Source organism: Macaca thibetana, chromosome 16, assembly GCF_024542745.1.
Source record: "Macaca thibetana thibetana isolate TM-01 chromosome 16, ASM2454274v1, whole genome shotgun sequence".
In the NCBI taxonomy this organism is placed as follows: Eukaryota; Metazoa; Chordata; class Mammalia; order Primates; family Cercopithecidae; genus Macaca; species Macaca thibetana.
The window spans coordinates 33,412,562-33,437,366 of record NC_065593.1 but is presented as its reverse complement, the minus strand read 5'-3'; the positions used below and the strand labels follow the sequence as shown (position 1 = coordinate 33,437,366).

Genomic DNA, 24,805 nt, shown 5'->3' with positions numbered 1-24,805 from the left:
AAAGTGTTCCAGGCAGAAGGAACAACTCCTCCACATACCCTAAGACAGGAATAGGCTAGTTTGTTTGAGAAACAGAAAGGAGGCCAGTGTGGCAATAGCATAATAAGCATAGAGAGATGAAAAATGGGAATAGACGTCACCCCACTTAACCAAATAAAACATCGGGAGTGAATAAGTATACTTTTCTTTTTACTTTTTTTGAGATGGAATCTCACTCTACTGCCCAGACTGGAGTGCAGTAGTGTGATCTCAGCTCACTGCAACCTCCTCCTCCCAAGTGTAAGCAATTCTTCCGGCTCAGCCTCCTGAGTAGCTGGGATGACAGGTACCCACCACCACGCCCAGCTAATTTTTGTATTTTTAGTAGAGACAGGTTTTCACCATGTTGGCCAAGCTGGTTTCAAACTCCCGACCTCAAGTGATCTGCCCACCTCGGCCTCCCAAAGTGCTGGGATTACAGGCATGAGCCACCGCACCTGGCTCAGAATAAGTATACTCTTCTTAACTTACTAAGAGCAAAAATGGACTTCAGAATACTTTCTCGCTTGTCTCCTAGTGAACACGGATTGGGTTCCGTTGAAAGCAGAGGCTGAGACAAGGAATTGAATTAAGGTAGTTTATTTGGAAAGTGATCACAGGAGAGATGGAGGAGAGTGAAATAGAAGAGTAAAAGATCATATAAAAATAATTATCCAGGTTGCAACTGTGGAGATCAGGCACTCCAGTCAGCCAGGGCCTCCTAGAATGATTCTTCCGAAGGAAAGGAGGCTGGATCATCACTTATTCCCATCCCCCTCTGCCTGAGGGTTGCCTTGGACTGCACTTGTCCATGAGTCTAGCAGGCTCCTGTGGCACTGAAGAATGTCCTGGGCATTGAACAAGATGCACACGTGTACTCATGAGCACCATCAGTGCTAGGTGCATGTGAACTTGCATGGAACTATTCAGCACAGCTGTGTCTAAAAGCAGAGAAATGTGGAGGGGACATTATATAAGACCCTAGGGGGTCTGTCATAGGTCCCTCTCATGATTTTTGAAACTTTCTCATCCAAAAAATTATTCCACCCCATAATTTCTAATAGGTATTTATTTGTGTCCCTTCCTCTAGCTGAAATTGAAATGTGAAATTGCTAGTGGGCAGAGAGGAGGAAATGCACCATTTCCCAAACCTAGGATGGAGCAACACAAAGGAAGAAACAGAAAAGGGCTGTAATGGCTGCTGTGTGACTCAGTAAAGGTGGAGTCACAGATAATTTGAAGTTCCAAGTACTCTCAAAAGTTTCAGTAATTATCTGTCTAAACTCAGAAACTGGATCTCAGTTTTGCCCTGACATTTCTCAAAAGAAGATTTCAGGGATCTTATCTGCAAGTACTCTATATTTGAAACAAAGGAATGCGTCCTATCTTTGTTTAAAAGATTTCCAGAGTTTTCAATTACTACTCTTAGGGGTGGGGAGAAACAGTCATGATTTATATGTTTTTTCAAACAATAAAGTACCTATTGAATTCTCATATTATGTTTGGAATTTTAGTTTAGTGGTTTTCCTGCTGAGTGTAAACTATTCTATGCAGTTGGAGAGTGGACATACTAATTACTAACTTCCCATCACTGCCCAGCACATGAACCTTTGTTCCATATACTTTCCCCAAATATTTTGCCATTACAATAGCTAGCAACTTGGACGTCATAACAACATGAATTGGAACAACCAACATTTTCTTCTTGATGTTAATTATTTTGTTTCTTTTCAGACGGAGTCTTGCACTGTTGCCCAGGCTAGAGTATAGTGGCACAATCTCAGCTCACTGCAACCTCCTCCTCCCTGGTTCAAGTGATCCTTCTGCCTCAGCCTCCTCAGTAGCTGCAATTACAGGCATGAACCACCTTGCCCAGCTGATTTTTGTATTTTTAGTAGAGATGGGGTTTCACCATGTTGGCCAGATTGGTCTTGAACTCCTGACCTCAAGTGATCCGCCCACCTCAGCCTCCCAAAGTGCTGGGATTACAGGTGCGAGCCACCATGCCTGCCCCCCAATATTTTCTTTTAAATTATTATGTCATGATTAATTTGGAGGGAAGCAGAAAAGACAGGAGAAAAGTCTTCACAGCGCAGGATGCGGTGGCTCATGCCTGTAATCCTAGCACTTTGGGAGGCCAAGGCGGATGGATCACCTGAGGTCGGGAGTTCGAGACCAGCCTGACCAACATGGAGAAACCCCATTTATACTAAAAATACAAAATTAGCTGGGTGTGGTGGTGCATGCCTGTAATCCCAGCTACTCTGGAGGCTGAAGCTGGAGAATTGCTTGAACCCAGGAGGTGGAGGTTGTGGTGAGCTGAGATCATGCCATTGCACTCCAGCCTGGGCAACGAGAGCAAAACTCCATCTCAAAAAAAAAAAAGAAAGAAAAAAAAAAAAGAAAAAGAAAAGTCATCACAGGCCATTTGTCTGGTTTGCGTGCTGAAGTGGATCCAGCTGGAGGGTTTGTTAAACCCCTGGGCTCACTCTAGCGATTATCCCATGACTGGTTGTTATCATGAAAACCTTACTAGTTCTGTCCACTAGGTGGCATTTTCAAAATTGAAAGTATAAAATTATTTTGCAAGATATGCTTTTGCCTAATTAGAGAATGATTCAAAGTTATAAGGTTGATGTCTAGTTTCAGAGAGGGTGCATCCTTTATGAAGAAACTAGACCCTTTAAAGACTCTCATTACTAGACGAGAAAGGTAGTATATTACATATTGCCAGGATATAAGAGAGATTTCTGTTGCCAGCCCTCTGTCAGCTACAGAGAATCAGATGTCATCTGGGCTCATGTGCGACTTTTAATACAAATTTGGCAGAGGGTAGAATAGGGGTTTATCAGGATGCGAGGGAGAAAAGAGAGGGGCCTGTCATGAAGAAAGGCTGTGACCATGTAAGTCTAAAGGATACATGAAAAAATCTTTTCTCAGCTGTAACAGTCCTGAACATTTTTCTTTTTTCTTTTTTTGACATGGAGTCTCACTCTTTCGCCCAGTGCAATGGCACCGTCTCGGCTCACTGCAACGTCCGCCTTCCAGGTTCAAGCGATTATCCTGCCCCAGCCTCCCGAGCAGCTGGGATTACAGGCACATGCCACCACACCAACTGATTTTTGTATTTTTAGTAGAGATGGGGTTTCACCATGTTGGCCAGGCTGGTCTTGAACTCCTGACCTCAGGTGATCCACACACCTCAGCCTCCCAAAGTGCTGAAATTACAGGCATGAGCTACCATGCCCGGCCAAAAATATTCTTAAGAAATAGGGAGGATGTCTGGGACCCGAAAGGATTTTGTAAACGAGCAGTTAGTGATTTCAGAAACTGCTGGATCTCCCTCAGAGAAGGTCCAAGTTCAGGAAAATGTTGAAAGATACCCTCTGAAAGCAGCAAATGAAGAGCAGGGCTGGGGCTAGGGCGACGCAAGTGAAGGAACTGGTCGTGCACAGATGCTCACCCACAGGATCCTCCAAGTGCAGATATATAGAATATAGAACTTTTTAATCGGGAGCAATGGCTCACACTTGTAATCTCAGCGCTTTGGGAGGCCAAGAGAGGATCATTTAAGCCCAGGAGTTCAAGACCAGCCTGGGCAACATAGTGAGACCCCATCTCTACAAAAAAAAATTTAAAAATTAGCAGGGTGTGGTGGTGTGGGCCTGTGGTCCCAGCTGCTTGGGAGGCTGAGGTGGGAGGATCACTTGAGTCCAGAAGGTCAAGGTCACAGTGACCTGAGCTGGCGCCAACTGCATTACAGGCTGGGTGACACAGCAAGACCTGTCTCAAAAAAAAAAAAAAAAAAAAAAGAAAGAAAGAAAGAAAAGAAAGGTCATATTTAATTTAGTTAATTGGGTTTTTTGAAATGAGGGTCTCTCTCTGTCACCCAGGTTGTACAGTGGCATGATCAAAGTTCACTGCATCCTTAACCTCCTGGGCTCAATTGATCCCCCCACCTCAGCCTCCCGAGCAGCTGGGACCACAGGTATGTGCCACCATGTCTGGCTAACTTTTATATTTTTTGGTAGAGTCAGAGGTCTCCCTATACTGCCCAGGCTGGTCTTGAACTTCTGGCCTCAAATGATCCTCCTTTCTTGGCCTCCCAAAGTTCTAGGATTACAGACATGAGCCACCATGCCCAGCCAAATAGAACTTTCCTACAATTCAGTCTTAATTTATGACCTTGAGTCCCCATCCTGCCTGAAGCAGAAAACAATCTTGTTAATCTAAGGCAAACTAAATCAAATTCAATTATATCTCAATTCATGTTTAAAATACCTTAGTTCACATTTCTTTCTACTTGATCTTTCTTCCTTTTGAAGTTAATATTCCTGGGAAGGGGGTTAAAAATGCTACCAGGGTGGTTGTAAGAGTGAGCAGAGGTTGTGACATTCTCAGTCTCTACCTATCTGGTCATCTCTGCTGACTGATTTTATCTTCTTTCTTAATATTTTTGCTTTATGAGACATAAGCCGCTTTTGAACTTACAAACCAAAATTTACTGACTTTCATTTCTGACATTCCACAGTGATGTCCCCACCCTCCACTGTTGTTTTCTCAAAGCAAGGGGAGATTCAGAACTAACTTTAGGTTGTGGAAAAATCTCTTCTGGAAGAAACAACAACAACAAAAATGTGATGATGATCTAGAGGGTAAGGAAATGCACATTAATATTTGAAATATTATAGCCCACTCCACACGCAGAGAAAGACACATGCTACGAGCAGCCTGTGTAAGGGGGTTTGTGAAGCTGGGCATCTGAAAGAACCCACAGGCATTGGAGCCCCTCAATGGGAGCCAGACAGCATCTGTGTGAGAGCAGGCTGGATGCGGGCTCACTAGAAGGCGAGTTACCTGAGAACTCCACCAAGGAGGTACAAAGTGAAGAGGAAGTTTTTCAGATCTCAAGTTCATTGACTTCGTATCTGACTATAAAACATCTCCATAAGGCAAGAGCATATTATGCAAAGAATTCCTTTTGTTTTTTTTTTTGAGACGGAGTCTCGCTCTGTCACCCAGGCTGGAGTGCAGTGGGGACATCTCGGCTCAGTGCAAGCTCCGCCCCCTGGGTTCAGCCATTCTCCTGCCTCAGCTTCCTGAGTAGCTGGGACTACAGGCGCCCGCCACAACGCCTGGCTTTTTTTTTTTTTTTTTTTTTTTTTTTGTATTTTTAGTAGAGACAGGGTTTCACTGTATTAGCCAGGATGGTCTCGATCTCCTGATCTTGTGATCTGCCCGCCTCAGCCTCCCAAAGTGCTGGGATTACAGGCATGAGCCACCACGCCTGGCTTATGAAAACAATTCTAGGCCGGGCGCGGTGGCTCAAGCCTGTAATCCCAGCACTTTTGGAGGCCGAGACGGGCAGATCACGAGGTCAGCAGATCGAGACCATCCTGGCTAACACAGTGAAACCCCGTCTCTACTAAAAAATACAAAAACCTAGCCGGGCGAGGTGGCGGGCGTCTGTAGTCCCAGCTACTCGGGAGGCTGAGGCAGGAGAATGGCGTAAACCCGGGAGGCGGAGCTTGTAGTGAGCTGAGATCCGGCCACTGCGCTCCAGTCTGGGTGACAAAGCGAGACTCTGTCTCAACAACAACAACAAAAATAAATGAAAACAATTCTAAGTGTCTGTGTTAGATTCCTAGGCTCTGTAGCAAATTATCACAAACTGGATGTCTTTATTTTCTTCTCTCTCCCTCCCTCAAAGTGTCTTTACACTTTTTGTTTTTTGTTTTTCTGGGAAACAGTCTCACGGTGTCACCCAGACTGGAGTGCACTGCTGTGATCACAGCTCACTGCAGCCTCCACCGCCTCAAGCAATCCTCCCACCTCAGCCTCCTGAGAAGCTGGGATTACAGGCATGTACCAACATGCCCTGTTACTTTTTAAATTATTATTATTTTTTACTTTTTTTGAGACAGTCTAGCTCTATCACCCAGGCTGGAGTGCAGTGGTGGGATCTTCGCTCACTGCAACCTACATCTCCTGGGTTCAAGTGATTCTGTTGCCTCAGCCATCCGAGTAGCTGGGACTATAGGCGCACACCACCTTGCCTGGCTAATTCTCGTATTTTTTTGGTGGAGACGGGGTTTTGCCATGGTGGCCAGGCTGGTCTCGAATTCCTGACCTCAAGCGACCCACCCGCCTCAGCCTCTAATTTTTTTTTTTTTTTTTTTTTGCTTGTTTTTATGGAGACAGGGTCTGCTTATGTTGTCCAGGTTGGTCTTGAACACCTAGCCTCAAGCAATTTCTCCCATCTTGGCCTCCCAAAGTGCTGGGATTACAGGCATGAACCACCAGGCCCGGCCCTGGGTGTCTTTAAACATCAAACATTTGTTCCCTCACAGTTCCAGAGGCTAGAAGTCCAAAATTGAGGGGTCATGCTCTCTCTGAAGGTCCTAGGGGAAGAAACTTACTTTACTTTTGTTTTTTCTTTTTGACTTAAACAACATTTATTTCCCACAGTTTTGGAGGCTGGGAAGTCCAGGATCAAGATGCCAGCAAATTTGGGGTCTGGGGAGGGCACTCTTCCTGGTTTGCAGATAGCAGTTGCCTCATTGTATCCTCATTTGGTGGAGAGCTGAGAGAGCAGTAAAATCCCTCCTTGATTCTTCTCAGTTTTTGGTAGTTGTTGGCAATCTTTGGCATTGTTTTGTGGACGCATGACTCCAGTCTCTGCCTCCTTTAGCGTTCTTCGGCTGGGCACGGTGGCTCACTCCTCTAATCCCAGCACTTTGGGAGGTCGAGATGGACAGATGACGAGGTCAGGAGATCGAGACCATCCTGGTTAACACGGTGAAACCCTGTCTCTCCTAAAAATAAAAAAAATCAGTCAGGCGTGGTGGCACGCACCTGTAGTCCCAGCTACTAGATAGGGCCAGACAGGAGAATCACTTGAACCTGAGAGGCGGAGGTTGCAGTGAGCCAAGATCACGCCACTGCACTCCAGCTTGGGCGACAGAGCGAGACTCGGTCTCAAAAAAAGAAACCAAAAAAACTACACAGTGTTCTTCCCATGTGTCTGTGTCTCTGTGTCCAAATTTTCTCTTCTTATTTCAACAGTCTCTGGATTAGGGCCCATGTTAAACCAGTATGACCTCATCTTGACTTGATTGTACCTGCAACCACCCTGTTTCTTTTTTTTTTTTTTTTTTTTTTTTTTGAGACGGAGTCTCGCTCTGTCCCCCAGGCTGGAGTACAGTGGCGCCATCTCGGCTCACTGCAAGCTCCGCCTCCCGGGTTCACGCCATTCTCCTGCCTCAGCCTCCCGAGTAGCTGGGATTACAGAAGCCTGTCACCACGCCCAGCTAATTTTTGTATTTTTAGTAGAGACAGGGTTTCACCATGTTAGTCAGGATGGTCTCGATCTCCTGACCTAGTGATCCGCCCACCTCCGCCTCCCAAAGTGCTGGGATTACAGGCGTGAGCCACCGCGCCCGGCCAACCACCCTGTTTCTAAGTAAGGTCACATTCTGAGATAGTTGGGATAGGATTTCAACATATCATTTGGGGGACACAGTTCAACCTTAACAGCTTAACAGTGTCTGAAAAATAAAGAAAAAGTGAGGTAGTTTGGTTCCAGCATTTAAAAAATTCAGCTTCATTGGCTGGGCGCGGTGGCTCATGCCTGTAATCCCAGCACTTTGGGAGGCCAAGGCGGGCAGGTCACCTGTGGTCAGGAGTTCGAGACCACCCTGGCCAACATAGAGAAACCCCCATCTCTACTAAAAATACAAAAATTAGCCAGGCATGGTGGTGGCCGCCTATAATCCCGGCTTCTCAGGAGGCTGAGACAGGAGAATCGCTTGAAACCAGGAGGTGGAGGTTGCAGTGAGGTGAGATTGTGCCACTGCACTCCAGCTTGGGCGACAGAGTAAGACTCCATCTAAAAAAAAAAAATCACCTTCATTAAGATGTAATTTGTATATGATAAAATGTACTCATTTTAGCTAGGCATTGTGGCTCATGTTTGTAATTCCAAAGACTGAAGGGCTGAGTGGGGAGGATTGCTTGAGGCCAGGAATTCGAGATGAGCCTGGGCAACATAGTCAGGCCTTGCCTCCAAAAAAAAAAAATTAAACAATTACCCAGGCATGGTGGCACATGGAGTGCAGTGGCTCAATCTCAGCTCACTGCGACCTCCGCCTCCTGGGTTCAAGCGATTCATGTGTTTCAGCCTCCTGAGTAGCTGGGATTGCAGACATGCATCACTATGCCTGGCTAATTTTTGTATTTTCAGTAGAGACAGGGTTTCATCATGATGGCCAGGCTGGTCTTGAACTCCTGGCCTCATGTGATCTGCCCACTTTGGCCTCCTAAAGTGCTGGGATTACAGGTGTGAGTCACCCTGCCCAGTCTTAACTTTTTTTTTTTTTTTTTTTTTTGAGGCTGGAACATTTTTATGGGACCTTCTAAAAGTCAGGAAAAGTACAGAATTGGGTTGGAACATCCTGGGAGGAGCTGGAGGAACCACAGTGGCTCTAGTGGAAGATGGCTAGAGCTACACTTGTCAAAAGGAGAGCCCTGACACCGAGCTGGTACGTGAGTGAGGCCCTTCCAGCTAGAACCCTGCAAAAGGAGAACTGGGAGAGGGGAAATCTGGAGACTCTAGTGCTTCTTTGGGAGTAAAGAACGGGTGATTCATTTTATGAACATCATTTTCTCTTAAACCATAAGGGAAAAGGAACATACTGTTACATTTCAAATGTTATGACTTTAAAAAATAACTGGCCCAGGATCATTGGGGTGATAACATCTAATAACCTCAATTTGAAAATGTAACTGAGTAGTGAATAAGCTATGATTTCTCTTGTAGCGTATAATGCAACTCTTGGATAAAAAGTAAATGTTCTGCCTTGACCCATTTCAAAGGCTTCAGAGGCCAGTATCAAAGAGACATTCATAAAAGCCTTGAGGAGCTAGACCGCTTGTCTTATCTGCCCCAGTCCAGTGTCTGGGAGGCCAGCCCGGGATGTGTGGGCAGAATTGTCTGATATTACCTTGATCCTCCCTTGGAACATGCAAAGGGTACACCGTGTTCCAGGAAAAACCTGACACAAAATGTCAGCATGGGGACAAATTCCGAAAAACTTGCTTACTGGCCTTCCAGTCTTAAGAAGATACTAGAAAACACTGAAAGCCTAAAACAGAACACATAAAAATTTAAACTACTTTTTCTTAGGTCAAAAATTACCAATAATGAAGACAAATTCCAAATGATACCCAGAAAACATATTTTGTACCACTTTATAAAGGATTGGTGTTCTCTCTCTCCTCTTTTTTTTTTTTTGTTTGTTTTTTTTGGAGACAGGGTCTCACTGTCGCCCAGGCTGGAGTGCTCACTGCAGCCTTGACCTCCCAGGCTCCAGTGAGGAATTTCCAGGAATTTATTTATTGGAATTCCAGTAATTAATTTAATTTCCAGTAAAAATTACCACACTTGGCTAATTTTAAAATTCTTTGGTAGAGACAGGTCTCACTGTGTTGCCCAGGCTGGTCTCAAACTTCTGAGCTCAAGCGATCCGCCCACCTCGGCCTCCCAAAGTGGTGGGATTACAGGCATGAGCCACCGCGCCTGGCCAGGATTAGTATTCTTAATATATATTAGAAGCAAACAACTCCCTAAAGGGGAAAAAAGGAGAACAACATAAATAAGAAACTCATAACAAATAACAAACAGCTAATAACATTAAAAATTTTCTTTTTTTTTTTTCTTTTTTTTCTTTTTTTTTGAGACGGAGTCTCGCTGTGTCGCCCAGGCTGGAGTGCAGTGGCCGGATCTCAGCTCACTGCAAGCTCCGCCTCCCGGGTTTTTACGCCATTCTCCTGCCTCAGCCTCCCGAGTAGCCGGGACTACAGGCGCCCGCCACCTCGCCCGGCTAGTTTTTTGTATTTTTTAGTAGAGACGGGGTTTCACCGTGTTAGCCAGGATGGTCTCGAACTCCTGACCTCGTGATCCGCCCGTCTCGGCCTCCCAAAGTGCTGGGATTACAGGCTTGAGCCACCGCGCCCGGCCAACATTAAAAAATTTTCAATTCGGCCAGGCGCGGTGGCTCAAGCCTGTAATCCCAGCACTTTGGGAGGCCGAGGCAGGCGGATCATGAGGTCAGAAGATAGACACCATCCTGGCTAACACGATGAAATCCCATCTCTACTAAAAATACATAAAAATTAGCCAGGTATGGTGGTGGGCGCCTGTAGTCCCAGCTACTCAGGAGGCTGAGGGAGGAGAATGGCGTGGATTCGGGAGAGGGAGCTCGAAGTGAGCCGAGATCGCACCACTGCACCCCAGCCTGGGCGACAGAGCAAGATTCCATCTCAAAAAAAAAAAAAAAAATTTCAATTCACCAATAATTTAAAAATACGAATGAGAAGCCAGGCACAGTGGCGAGTGCCTGTAGTTCTGGCTATTCAGGAGGCTGAGGCAGGAGGATCACTTGAGCCCAGGAGTTAGAGGTTACAATGAGCTAGGATTGCACCACTGCACTCCAGCCTGGGCGACAGAGCAAGAACTTGTCAAAGAAAAAAAGAAAAAGAGAAAGAGAGAGAGAGAGAAATCAAGGAGGGAGGGAGTGAGGAAGAGAGGAAAAGACAGAAAGAAAAGAGAAAGAAAGAAAGAATGAAAGAAAAGAAAAGAGAAAGAAAGAAAAAACCCAGAATGAATGCAGTAGTGAGAAAATGCTTTCACCTACTAAAGGCAGCAATGTAAAAGACCAACACTACTCAGTGAATTTTCAGATTATGGAAATTAGGCAACTATGTCCTGTGTGAAAATGCAAATTGTTACAGTTTTTTTTTTTTTGCAGGGTTTTATGACAATATCTAACAACATTTACAGCATGTATTTCTTGTAAAGCATCAGTTTCTCTATTTAGAAATATATCTTACAGATATATTCATAAAAATGGAAGAAGTTATACAAGGTTGGTCATGACAGCATTATTATAGGAATAACAACCTAAAAACCTAACGTAAATGTGCAATCAATAGAGAGATGGTTAACTAAATTAGTAAACATCCATCCAATGGAAGACTCTGGAGCCATTAAAAATAATGAGATCAATATCTTTTTACTGCATCAGTGTTCAGCTCAATAAATTATCACAATGCAATCACACCCATTAATAGCCCAAATGCCTTCTTATACATCCTCGTAGTCACAGCCATCTCCCCAAAGGTAACTACTTGCTGATTTCTACCATTATGGATTGTTTTGAACTTTACAGAAATGTAATCATACAGCATATTTTCTTTTGTCTGGCTTCTCTGGTCATAATTGTTTATGAGATATATTCAAGTTGAATATACCACAATTTATTTATTTCTACTTTGGGGCTACTAAGAAATCATGCTTATATGAACATTACTTTTATATTTTTTTTAGTTCACAGATGTCTACATTTCTGCTGAATATATGCCTAGGAGTGAGACTATTGTGTCTATGTATATATTTAGTTTTAGTAGATGGTGCCAAACAGTTTTCCAAAATAGTGTGCCAATTTATATTCCCACCAGCAATGTATGAGATTTATCAGCTGCTTATATGAAAAATCTGGAAGCATATATATTAAGCTTAACTAGGTACTTCTGGGCAGTGGAGTTAGGGAAGAATGTGTGACTGTATAGTTTATACACTTGAGTACTTTTTCTTTTTTAACAACTGCATGTATTTCTTTAAAAAAAAAAAAAAAATAGGCGTGGTGGCTCATGCCTGTAATCCCAGCACTTTGGAAGGCTGAGGCAGGCGGATCACTCGAGGTCAGGAGTTCAAGACCAGCCTGGCCAACATGGTGAAATCCTGTTTCTACTAAAAATACAAAAATTAACCAGGTGTGGTGGCACGCCCCTGTAGTCCCAGCTACTTGGAATGCTGAGGCAGGAGAATTGCTTGAACCCAGGATACAGAGGCTGCAGTGAGCCTAGATTGCGCCACTGCACTTCAGCCTGGGCGACTGAGAGAGACTCTCTCAAAAATAAATAAATAAATAAATAAAATTTAAAAATAACATTTCAAAATATTTTTCTTCGTTTCTATATCTCACTTATTTTATCATTTAAAGAAGTAGTCTTAAATATAACAACAAAAATATGGTCCAAAGAAATAGAAATGTTAATTCGGCTACTAAGAGTTAGTAATAAGAGTTAGTGAGTAGGCACTAAATTTAATTGTAAAAGCTAGGTGCAGTGGCGTGTGCCCATAGTCCCAGCTATTCTGGTCACTGACATGAGAGGATCACTACAGTCCAGGAGTCTAAGGCTGTAGTACACCATGATAGCACCTGTGAATAGCCACTGCACTCAAACCTGGGTGACATAGCGAGATCCTGTCTCTCTCGGTTTTTTATTGAGACAGGGTCTCACTCTGTCATGCATGTTGGAGTGCAGTGGCATGATCATAGCTCACTGCAGCCTTGACTTCCCGGACTCAGGTGATCCTCCCACCTCGGCCTCCTGAGTAGCTGGAACGACAGGCATGCACCACCACGTCCAGCTAATTTTTGTATTTTTTGGTAAAGATGGGGGTTTCATCATGTTGCCCAGGCTGGTCTTGAACTCCTGGACTCGAGCAATCTGCCTGCCTCGTTTTCCCAAAGTGCTGGGATTACAGGCATGAGCCACCACATCTGGCCATGTCTCTTATAATAAAAAATAAAAATTTAACTTTGAGCTGCCTGACAGCCCAGGCAGGATATAGTCTGAGTAATCAGGGTCAACAGGTATTCCCAATATTGGTAAGCTACTTCAGGAGCCTGGAGAGTGTGATTCATCATGTCTTACCTGATTAGGCAATGACCAGTTTTTTAGCATGGTTGGAGACCAAATTTCAAGAAATAGGCTGGGCATGGTGGCTTATACCTGTAATCCCAGCACTTTGAGAGGCTGAGGTGGGAGGATCACTTGAGCTCAGAAGTTCAAGGCCAGCCAGGAGAACACATCGAGATGCCATCTCTATATATAAAAAAAAAAAACAACAACCACCCAAATTTCAAGAAATAAGGGAGTGACATCAGAGGTAGGGTGGGAATAAGGAAAGAGGCTGAAGAGTAGGTTTAGATTAGATTGTGAAGGGCTGTGAGAGCCATATCATGAAATATACACTTTATGATTTGGGCAATGATGAATCATCAGAAGTTTTCAATCAGGGAAGTAAAATGGTATATTTATACCTTATAAACATACCCTGGCATCAATAACTATGTAACGGTGAGCCAATATCCCATCTTTGTAGCTACATACTTCAAGGAATATGGTTTAATATGTATAACCATTGGCAACAGGGGTCTGGCCTGACTTCCTTATCTACCAAGTGGACCAGCAGATCAACAGTGAAGTACGGGCCGGGTGTGGTGGCTCATGCCTGTAATCCCAGCACTTTGGGAAGCCGAGGTGGGTGGATCACCCAAAGTCAAGACTTTGAGACCAGCCTGGCCAACATGGTGAAACCCCATCTCTACTAAAAATATAAAAATTAGCCGGGCATGGCCGGGCGCAGTGGCTCAAGGCTGTAATCCCAGCACTTTGGGAGGCCGAGATGGGTGGATCACGAGGTCAGGAGATGGAGACCATCCTGGCTAACACGGTGAAACCCCGTCTCTACTAAAAATTTCAAAAAACTAGCCGGGCGAGGTGGCGGGCGCCTGTAGTCCCAGCTACTCGGGAGGCTGAGGCAGGAGAATGGCGTGAACCTGGGAGGCGGAGCTTGCAGTGAGCTGAGATCCGGCCACTGCACTCCAGCCTGGGCGAGAAAGCGAGACTCCGTCTCAAAAAAAAAAATTAGCTGGGCATGGTGGCACTTGTCTGTAATTCCAGCTACTTGGGAGGCTGAGGCACGAGAATCACTAGAACCCAGGAGGCGAAAGTTGCAGTGAGCCAAGATTGCACCACTGCACTCCAGCCTGGGTGACAGAGCCAGACTCCCTCTCAAACAAACAAACACACAAAAAAACAGTGACGTAGACATGAACCCTTTCAGTCCCCAATCAATTCTTTTTCAAACCATGTCTAAGCAACAGGGTATATTTCTAAAGTGAGATTTAGCTACTGTTTTTGGAAACCAGACTCATCAGGCCAAATAAAAATTGGGGCTAGCCGGGCACAGTGGCTCATGCCTGTAATCCCAGCACTTTGGGAGGCCAAGGCGGGTGGATCATGAGGTCAGGAGTTTGAGACCAACCTGGTCAACATGGTGAAACCCTGTCTCTACCAAAAATACAAAAATTAACCAGGCGTGGTGGCACATGCCGATAATCCCAGCTACTTGGGAGGCTGAGGCAGAAGAATTGCTTGAACCCGGGAGGCGGAGGTTTCAGTGAGCCAAGATCATGCCACTGCACTCCAGCCTGGGTGACAGAGTGAGACTCCGTCTCAAAAAAATAAAAAGAAAGAAAAATTACTGGCCGGGAGCAGTAGCTCATGTCTGTAATCCCAGCACTTTGGGAGGCCAAGGCAGGCAAATCACGGGGTCAGGAGTTTGAGACCAGCCTGACCAGCATGGTGAAACCCTGTCTCTATTAAAAATACAAAAATTAGCCAGGTGTGGTGACATGCATCTGTAATCCCTGCTACTCAGGAGGCTGAGGCAGGAGAATTGCTTGAACCTGGGAAGTGGAGGTTGCAGTGAGCCAAGACTGTGCCACTACACTGCAGCCTGGGGAACAGAGTGAGACTCCCATCTCAAAAAAAAAAAAAAAAAAAGGCCGGGTGCAATGGCTCACGCCTGTAATCCCAGCAGTTTGGGAGGCCGAGGTGGGCAGATGACCTGAGGTCGGGAGTTTGAGACCAGCCTGGCCAACATGGAGAAACCCTGTCTCTACTAAAATATACAAAATTAGCCAGGCAGGGTGACACATGCCAGTAATCCCAGCTATTCAAGAGGCTGAGGCAGGAGAGTCGCTTGAACCCAGGAGGCGGAGGTTGCGGTGAGCCAAGATCGTGCCATTGCACTCCAGCCTGGGCAAAAAGAGCAAAACTCCGTCTCAAAAAAAAAAAAAGGCCGGGCGCGGTGGCTCAAGCCTGTAATCCCAGCACTTTGGGAGGCCGAGACAGGCGGATCACTAGGTCAGGAGATCGAGACCATCCTGGCTAACACGGTGAAACCCCGTCTCTACTAAAAAATACAAAAAACTAGCCGGGTGAGGTGGTGGGCGCCTGTAGTCCCAGCTACTCGGGAGGCTGAGGCAGGAGAATGGCGTAAACCCAGGAGGCAGAGCTTGCAGTGAGCTGAGATCCAGCCACTGCACTCCAGCCCGGGCGACAGAGCAAGACTTCGTCTCAAAAAAAAAAAAAAAAAAAAAAAAAGGAAAATAATCAAATATGGGACTTTAACTTATAAGAAGTAGGAAATTGCATTTTGTTTTTACTGATTTATCTGCAAGAATGCATGATTGTGTGGGTCATAAGATCTGGAATCACACTGGAAGTAAGATGCCCAATTGTAACCTCAGACCTAAGGTAAGCTACAATTCAGGAGTACTAGAGTCTTGTGCATATTAACAGAACTGTATGTCAGTTCCCATTTGACCATTTTTTAAATATGTATTCTTCATTAATCAGAACTGGAGTGAAAGTGAGGAAAGGAGCATCCAAAGTCTCCAACAACACTATTCACGAAGGTGTACATCGGTATGACTTTTTTTTTTTTTCAGGGAAATTTTGTGATATTCATCAAATCTTTAAATGTACATACTCTCTCAGTAATTTCTTTCTTTCTTTTTTGAGACAGAGTCTTGTTCTGTCACCCAGGCTTGAGTGCAGTGGCGCGATCTGTGCTCACTGCAACCTCCGCCTCCTGGGTTCAAGTGATTCTCCTCCTCAGCCTCCCGAGTAGCTGCAATTACAGGTGTGCACCATCATGCCTGGCTAATTTTTGTATTTTTAGTGGAGATGGGTTTTCACTGTGTTGGCCAGGCTGGTCTCAAACTCCTGACCTCAAATGATCCGCCTGCCTCAGCCTCCCAAAGTGCTGGGATTACAGGCATGAGCCACCGTGCCCAGCCCTCTCAGTAATTTCATCTCTAGGATGTTGGGACTACAGGTGTGCACCACCATGCTCGGCTAATTTTTGTATTTTTAGTAGAGACAGGGTTTTACCATGTTGGCCAGGATGGTCTCAATCTCTTGACCTCGTGATCCGCCCACCTTGGTCTCCCAAAGTGCTGGGATTACAGGTGTGAGCCACCGCGCCTAGTCTAATTTTTATATTTTTAACAGAGATGGGGTTTCACCATGCTGGGCAGGCTGGTCTCGAACTCCTGACCTCAGGTGATCCACCCGCCTTGGCCTCCCAAAGTGCTGGGATTATAGGCATGAGCCACTGCGCTGGGCTGTCCGAACACACGATCGTCTTAGGCCATAGGGTCATTCTCAGGGTATGCTTAAATTGTTGCTGTTAGGCACATCTGCCATACAGCAGCCTCCAAGATGGCCTCCAGTGATCCCTGCCTCCTGATGTTTACCCTTTTGTAGTCCCCTCTCATATTGTACCAGATTTGCTCTGTGTGACTACTAGAAAATTGCAATAGTAATGGTATGTCCCTTCAAAGGCAAGTGTATAGAAAGACCTTGTGGCTTTTGCCTTGCTGTCTCTTGGATCAGTCACTAGCTGCTATGGTGTGAAGACATTCAAGCAGCCCTATGGAGAGGTACTTGTAGTGAGGAACTGAGGCCCTCAGCCAAGAGCCAACAAGAAACTGAGGCCTCCTGCTAACAGTCATGTGAGTGAGCCATCCTGAAGGTGGATTCTCTAGCCCCAGTCAAGTCTTAAGAGATTGTAGTGAGCCTAGATCTCACCACTGCACTCCAGCCTCCGTCTCAAAAAAAAAGAAGAATGTGTGTTCGGAACTCTGAGCTAAAGAATCTCAATTGCTCAATTAAAGTTCAATTGCTGATCGGTTCACTCCTGGAACCTTCACTAACCAGATCCAGGCAGCCTTCTGGGAGCCACAGCTTCTGGTGGTTATTGATTCCAACGATGACCACCAGCCTGTCACAGAGGCAACTTACGTTAATCTATCTACCATCGCTCTGTGCAACACAGATTCTCCTCTGTGCTATGGGGACATTGCCATCCCATGCAACAATAAAGGATTTAACTTATGGGTTTGATATGATGGATGCTGGTTTGGGAACTTCTGTGCATGCATGGCACCATCTCCTGTGAACACTCATGGGAGCTCAGGCCTGATCTCTGCTTCTACGGAGATCCTAAAGAGGTTGAAAAGGAAGGCCAGGTGCAGTGATTTATGCCTGTAATCCCAGCACTTTGGGAGGCCAAGGTGGGTGAATCACCTGAGGTCAGGAGTTCAAAACCAGCCTGGCCAACATGGTGAAACCCAGTCTCCACTAAAAATACAAAAATTAGCTGGGCGTGGTGGCACGTGCCTGCAGTCCCAGCTACTTGGGAGCTCACTGCGGAGGCTGCAGTGAGCTGAGACAGCACCATTGCACTGTAGCTTGGGCAACAGAGTGAGACTCTGTCTCAAAAAAAAAAAAAAAAAAAAGATGAAAAGGAAGAGCAGGCTGTTGCTGAAAAAAATCTGTGACCAAGGAGGAATTTCAGGGTAAGTGGACGGCTCTGGCTCCTGAGTTCACTGCTCCTCCGCCTGAGGGTGCAGACTGATCTGAAGGTGGCAGGTGCCCTCTGTGCCTATTCAGCAATTCCTTACTGAAGACTGGAGAGCTCAGCCTGCCACAGAAGCCTGGTCTGCAGCTCCCACTGCTCAGGCCACTTGAATGGGTAGGAACAACCACCAAGTTGTCTTACAGGCTCATAAGCCACATGGAAATAAGTTTGACAGAAAATAAACATGTTTCTTAAAACAAAAACAAACAAACAAAAGGAACCTGGGAGTTGCCAATCAGGAGATGCATTCCTTACCTATGAGGAACATAGGAAGCCCCATCTCATCCCATGGAATGCGGGCCATACAGGGGATCGAGGCCCTTTGTTTTGGGTTAAATCAAGGTTGCCAGGTGGAGGTTGCTAGGGTGAGAATGCTAAGTGAAAATGCTATATAACCAGTATGCTTTTTTTTTTTTTTTTTTTTGAGATGGAGTCTTGCTCTTGCCCAGGCTGGAGTGCGGTGGCACGATCTCAGCTCACTGAAACCTCCACCTCCCAGGTTCAAGCAATTCTCCTGCCTCAGCCTCCCAAGTAGCTGGGATTACAGGCACGCACCACCATGCCCAGCTAATTTTTGAATTTTTTTTTTTTTTTTTTTTTTTTGAGACGGAGTCTTGCTCTGTCACCCAGGCTGGAGTGCAGTGGCCGGATCTCAGCTCACTGCAAGCTCCGCCTCCCGGGTTTACGCCATTCTCCTGCCTCAGCCTCCCGAGTAGCTGGAACTACAGGCGCCCGCCACCTCGCCCGGCTATTTTTTTGTATTTTTTAGTAGAGACGGGGTTTCAATTTTTGAATTTTTAATAGAGACGGGGTTTCACCATGATGGCCAAGCTGGTTTCCAACTCCTGACCTCAAGTGATCCACTTGCCTTAGCCTCCCAAAGTGCTAGGAGTACAGGTGTGAGCCACCGCGCCCAGCCAGTATGCTTTTTATAAGCAAATGCAGTTCTCCTGTCCAGCCTGCCACCACAGGATTGCCCTGTATGTAAGTCTCCTCAATAAACCCTATGTCTCAGCCTGGGAAACATAGTGAGGCCTCATCTCTATAATTTTTTTTTTTTAAATTAGCCAGAACTAATGCCTGTAGTCCCAGCTTCTCAGGAGTCTCAGGCAGGAGGATTGCTTGTGTCCAAGTGGCTGAGACTGCAGTGAGCCATGAATACACTACTGTATTCCAGCCTGGGTGACAGAGTGAGACCCCGTCTCAAAAAGTAAATAAATTAATTAAATAAACCGTATGTCTCATTCACTGGCTCTGCATCTCGTCTTCAGCCTCTCAAACATGGTGCCATTCCTGTTGAAGTCAATAGGGGTCCAGCATGACAGCTACCTACCAACATAACATTTTGGTTGCCTCTAGGGAGGGGAGATAGATGGTTTGTGCCTGGCAGGAAAGGAAGATTTTCACTGTGTATGTTTTTGTACTTTTTGAATTTTGAACCCTGTTAAATGTATTAGTTAGCAAAGAAAAACCAGTTCCCCATAATTTAGGCTGCCGATTGTGAAATTTAACATGTCATCAGAATCACCTGAAAGGCTTGTTAAACCACAGGTTGCTGAGCCCAGCTATCTGAGTTTCTGATTCAGTAAGTAGGTCTGGGGTGGAACCTGAGAATTTGTATTTCTAACAAGTTTTAGGGTGATGCTGATCCTGCTGCTCCAGGGACCACATTTTGGGAACCACTGACTTAGACCTGCTTGTCCAATATGGTGGCCACATGTGGCTATTAAGAACTTCAAATGTGTCTAGTTCAAATTAAGATGTGCTGTAAGTATAAAACATACACCGGATTTTAAAGACTTAGTACAAAAAAAAAAGAATGCAAAATATCTCTTTAATAAATTTTATATTGATTTATGTTTAAAAATGTTTTAGATATATTGGGTTAACAAAAAATATGTTATTAAAAAAATTTCACCTTGGAAGAGGAGGAAGTAAAAAAAAAGAAAAAAATTCACCTGTTTCTTTTTACTTGCTAATTACTAGAAAATTTCAACTTATATGGCTCATATTATATTTCTGTTGGACAGTGCAGACTTAGACAATTCTTTCTTCTCTCCTGTTTCTATGCTGTTTAACAACAGTATTTTGCTACAAGACTAGTTGATAAATCTGATAAGCTGATAGTCTAAATTATTAATAGGTTATGATAACTTAATAGGTTTAAACTGTTTTCATTTTAACAACAATTGCTAATGTCCACGTATAAAAGAGTATCTACCAGGGAGAATTTTCTGACCTCTTGGAAGTCAGGTGGAAACAATACCTTTGGTTAGGCAGTTCTTTTCCCTGCTTCTCAGTCCCTACTAAACTCCAAACACATATGCTGCTGCCTCTTCAGCTCATGGTAGGACAGGGCCTGAAAGCAAAAGAACAACTCATTTCTCACGCTTTTTTCCTCATAAAGTAGACATGTTGAGAGAGAAAAGCTAAATTAATTTGGAGCTACAGAACAGCTGTTTTAAAGTTATTAAGTTACTATTTCATGAATGTCACATGTTCTGTTTAAGTGGGTCAAAGGAATTCAGTGAATCCACATACCAGGAAACACTTTCACAACATTTAATCATTTGCTAGTTACTTTATCAAAAAGAAAAATTCACTTTTAATATCCATTTAAGGGCAATAATTAACCAGCTTAGTCACTATGAGTTATTTAATTTTTTTATCTAATACCCTAAATAGAATGATATAAAATATTTTTAATTAGTTTTTTCAGGTTATACAATCATATAATCTAGAATCAAATAGTTCCATAAGTTGAATAATGTAAAATGCTATTTTTTATTTATAAAATATTTTAATTTGTGCCCATTAAAATTCATTGCCATTATATTTATGATAAAATGAATGTTAACGACTTGCTTCCAATAGGGATGAAAATAGAGCTATGAGAAAAGTGTTATAAAGGTGTTTGCATTTTCTCGTGTGTTTAGTGTACATATCACTTTGCATTTCAGAGGTCTTGAAACTGAACAGAACATCAATATTTCATAGCCCTTTTGGATTTCTTGATCTCTACACAATCCTGCTGGATGAATGTCAAGAGCGGCTTTTCGTGGGAGGCAGTGACCTTGTGTATTCCCTCAGCTTGGAGAGAATCAGTGACAGCAGTTTTCAACAGTTCACATTGTTTTGGTTTTCTAATTGAAGGTATACTCCATGATCCACTTGTCCTGCTGGAGCTTAGCTTCACCATCACCTGGAGCATCCTCTCAGCCCCTGATGTGTATAGAAATTCAGTTTCTCAGGTCCCCCATTGATTATCTGCCATGTTGTGCAGGCATATCCTCTCCTAGCTTAATCACGGTGGAAGGAAAAGGGGAAGCAAAGCACCTTCTTCACAAAGTGGCAGGAAGGAGAAGTAAAAAATGCTATATATTTTTTTTTAGATGGAATTTCGCTCTTGTCACCCAGGTTGGAGTGCAATGGCACAATCTTGGCTCACTGCAACCTCCACCTCCAGGGTTCAAGCGATTCTCCTGCCTCAGCCTCCTGAGTAGCGGGGATTACAGGTGCCCGCCACCACAGCTAATTTATGTATTTTTTTTACTAGAGATGGGGTTTCACCATGTTGGCCAGGCTAGTCTCGAACTCCTGACCTTAGGTGATCCACTGACGTCGGCCTCCTAAAGTGTTGGGATTACAGGTGTGAGCCACAACACCCAGCTGAAAAACGCTATTTTTATCCATGCTAATATTATAGTATGATTACTTTCCCTTTTATATTTTTGTTTTTCTGGGGGTTATTGTTTGTTCATTTATTTGTCTTTTTAATTATTTATTATTAATTTAACCCCAAACTTACTCCAGTTATATAAATCTGCTCTTGATACATTAAAAACAGTGGTGTAAGGTATATGGATGTGCTGTGGTTGATAGGCCCAGGTGGATATCCAGGCCTGCATAACTCAGTGAGTTTGGCCCACAGGCACACACCTCCACTTGTTATATAACCTTTTTGTGTAAGTTCATACTTGGCTCTGAGCCAGTATTGTCTGTAAAAGGTATAATTGCCCTGCTAATGCTATACAGGGGCTCTGGGCTTGGCTCAATATGGTTTGACATGGAGAGTGTGCTGGCACCCAGAGAAAGAGACAGAGCCAAAGCTGTCTGTCTTGCAGACCGACAGGAGGGAGCCATGACACAGCTCAGCTTGCTCCTGCCCAGAGAGAAAAAGAGTTAAGCTGCTGACCCTAAAGGCAAGGCAGAGCTGGCCACACAGGTGTGTGTGGGAGTCGCCGGACTAAGCAGCCAAGACAGGGTGGACAGTTTAAAAGAGCTAGTTTGAGTAAGCTGTGTAAGACAGCTGCTGCTAAACAGAACCAAATTCACCTGCCTATGGCTGGCCACCCAAGTGTTCTTTCTGCTCATCCACCCACTGCCCTTAGACTTCAGCATGGGCTGGACCCAGACCCCAGGATATAACAATTGGTGACGAGGACGCAATGAGGTGAGTGGGTCTTCAGCCCCTGAGGGCTCCCGGGTGGGCTATGTAGCCACAGCATGAGCTGTGGTACCTGGTCGTAGTGGTGCTGCTTGGATAAGCCCCAATGGAAACATGGGAGGCAGTGGCCAGATCCCCCATGAGTGTGGAGAAGGCGCTGAAGCACCTGCAAATGCACAGCATTGAAAGGAACATACCTTTGCCAGCAGAGTCAGATGGGCATTTGCGACTGTGCTGAGGGAAATGAATGCCCAATCCCAGCAGGATGCAGCACAGGGAGGAGAAACCTCCGTTGCAGGCCCGCCGGGTAGTCCGTCAGAAAATAGAGCATGAACAGCTGTTGGGTCCCAAGAGGAGGCCCAGAGACTCCCCCATTGTGGTGGAACACATTTCCTATGATGCCTGTGTCCCCGCTGAGTTGCGGGAGTTAAGCAACTAATGTCTGCAGTTGTGTACAGACTTAGCGCAAGTCATTTGGGAGAAGGATCATTGCTGCGCAACCCAGTCCTGCCCGAGCATTCCAGTTCAAAGAGTACCTGCTGCAGCTGGCGGAAGGGTAAAGCCTTTTCTGCTTGATAAGAGAACTGGCCAAGGTGCCCGGCTTGCGGGGCACTGGACAACCAGAGCCACATGTGGATTTGGCAATCCACTGGTCTCTGAACCCGGATAAGTTTCCGGGCAGAGCTGCATAAACAGCTACGAAAGTTGGTCAGTGAAAGCAAAATCTGGGTCTTTGCATCTTGGCATCGGCTGCTTGGCTCTCCACTTATGCACTGTGTATGTGTCTCCCATACCTGAAGACATTCTGAGGGTGGATGTTTTGTAGGGCTTGGCAGCTGTACCGTCTGTCACGGACTTGCTGGACCACTTGACAACGGAACTGGGACTTCTTGTTCAGAGAGCCAGGAACAGTTTGCCTTCATGGGAGGGCAACAGTGGACTTTCTTTTTCTTTTCTTTTTCTTTTTCGTTTTTTTTTTTTTTTTTTTTTTTTTTTTTGAAGTGGAGTCTTGTTCTGTCGCCCAGGCTGGAGTGCAGTGGCACGATCTCAGCTTCTGCAACCTCTGCCACCTGGGTTCAAGCAATTCTCCTGTCTCAGCCTCCTGAGTAGCTAAGACTATAGGCACCCGCCACCACGCCCAGCTAATTATTATTATTATTATTATTTTGAGACAGTCTTGCCCTGTCACCAGGCTGGAGTGCAGTGGCGCGATCTTGGCTCACTGCAACCTCCGCCTTCTGGGTTCAAGCGATTCTCCTGCCCCAGCCTCCCAAGTAGCTGGGGCTACAGGCACGTGCCACCACACCCGGTTAATTTTTGTATTTTTAGTAGAGACAGGGTTTCACCATTTGGCCAGGATGGTCTCAATCTCCTGACCTCGTGATCTGCCCACCTTGGCCTCCCAAAGTGCTGGGATTACAGGTGTGAGCCACCATGCCCAGCCAATTTTTGTATTGTTAGTAGAGATGGGGTCTCACCATATTGGCCAGGCTGGTCTCGAACTCCTGACCTTGTGATCTGCCTGCCTCGGTCTCCCAAAGTGCTGAGATTACAGGCATGAGCCACCGCGCTAGGCCCGACAATGGACTTTCATAGTGTTGCTGATGGGCTATTGTATAGCCCCGCCATATGCTGTGGTTTTGTTTAATAATGTTCTGTTAACCTCTGATTCTCTTGCAGGTTTAAAAGTGGCAGCACTCCTCTTGCCTGGGACTGGGATGATGAGGCTGAGACAGCCTTTCTGGGTAGTAAACCGAGGGTGCCCATTTACACTAGATGTACATGTAACCACAGATAGTTTTGGCTAGGGACTATATCAGTGCATGAGCGCTTGGAAGCAGCTGTGGAAGAGAGCTGACCTCCAGTGTTCATTAACAGAGAAGCAGTTAGTAATAGTAATAGTAAAAGCATCCCACAGTTAGTAATAGTGGGATGGGTGTGTTCATGCGTAACCACCACCCCAGACTGGGAAAGCAGTTAGTAACTGCATATTCTGCCCTTCAGGCTCATAAGAGCATGGCAGTACGGGCTACAGTCGTGCTGACAACTAACCCAATAGCGGGATGGGTGTGTTCATGGATAACAATCCCTGGACAGGGACAGTGAAGACATCCACTTTGGCGAAGTGCAGTGCCTACTTACTTAGAGCAGCAGAGTATGCTGAATGCAAGTTCCTTAACAGCAGAGTTACAAGAGGTTTTGGGACCTGAAGTCCTAATGCAAGGTGAGGCCATGGGGCCCGAGGCACCTCTAGACACTAAGCCTTCACCATTAGGAAGGGCCTCCCCTATTCCTAATAGGGTATCATGTACAAGTGGGTCCAGCTGGGGTGCTACTGCTGGTGCAGTCCAAGCTAGTACTGACACCATATGGTTTGAAAGCAGGTATGGGCAAAGTAGTTAATAAGTTAAAGTTAAGGCAATGTGAATGGTAATCACCAAGGAGGTGACACCTAAGGTAATCTGCGCCAATAGCTGGGCAGTTTATCATAGCTTATGTATGCAAGGGGCCTGCATGCCCAGAAGCTTATGTATGTATTGGGCTTGTGTGCCCAAGGCTTGTGTGTCAGGCTTATGTGTCAAGCCTGTATATGTATCAGACCTGCATGCCCAAAGTTTATATGTCAGGCCTGTGTGCCAAACCTGTGTATCAAACCTGTGTGTCCAAGGCCTATGTCTCCCTCAGCCTAGGGGGTGGAGTGTAAGGTACATATGGAT

At 45.2% G+C, this 24,805-nt stretch overlaps 1 long non-coding RNA gene across 2 annotated transcripts; it reads right to left on the bottom strand.

Annotated features, from left to right (window-relative positions):
- Nucleotides 1-545: 545 nt before the first annotated feature.
- LOC126939356 (uncharacterized) lies at nt 546-23,049 on the bottom strand. 2 transcript variants are annotated; one of them, XR_007720355.1, is made up of 5 exons: nt 22,286-23,049; nt 19,908-20,000; nt 12,877-12,969; nt 6,443-6,833; nt 546-3,805 (listed from the first exon to the last, which is right to left on the bottom strand). It is a non-coding gene; the product is annotated as an uncharacterized LOC126939356 (long non-coding RNA). The 2 variants fall into 2 exon arrangements; XR_007720356.1 differs by lacking the exon at nt 12,877-12,969 and having other exon boundaries at nt 547-3,805; nt 22,286-23,038.
- Between the last annotated feature and the right edge of the window lie 1,756 nt (nt 23,050-24,805).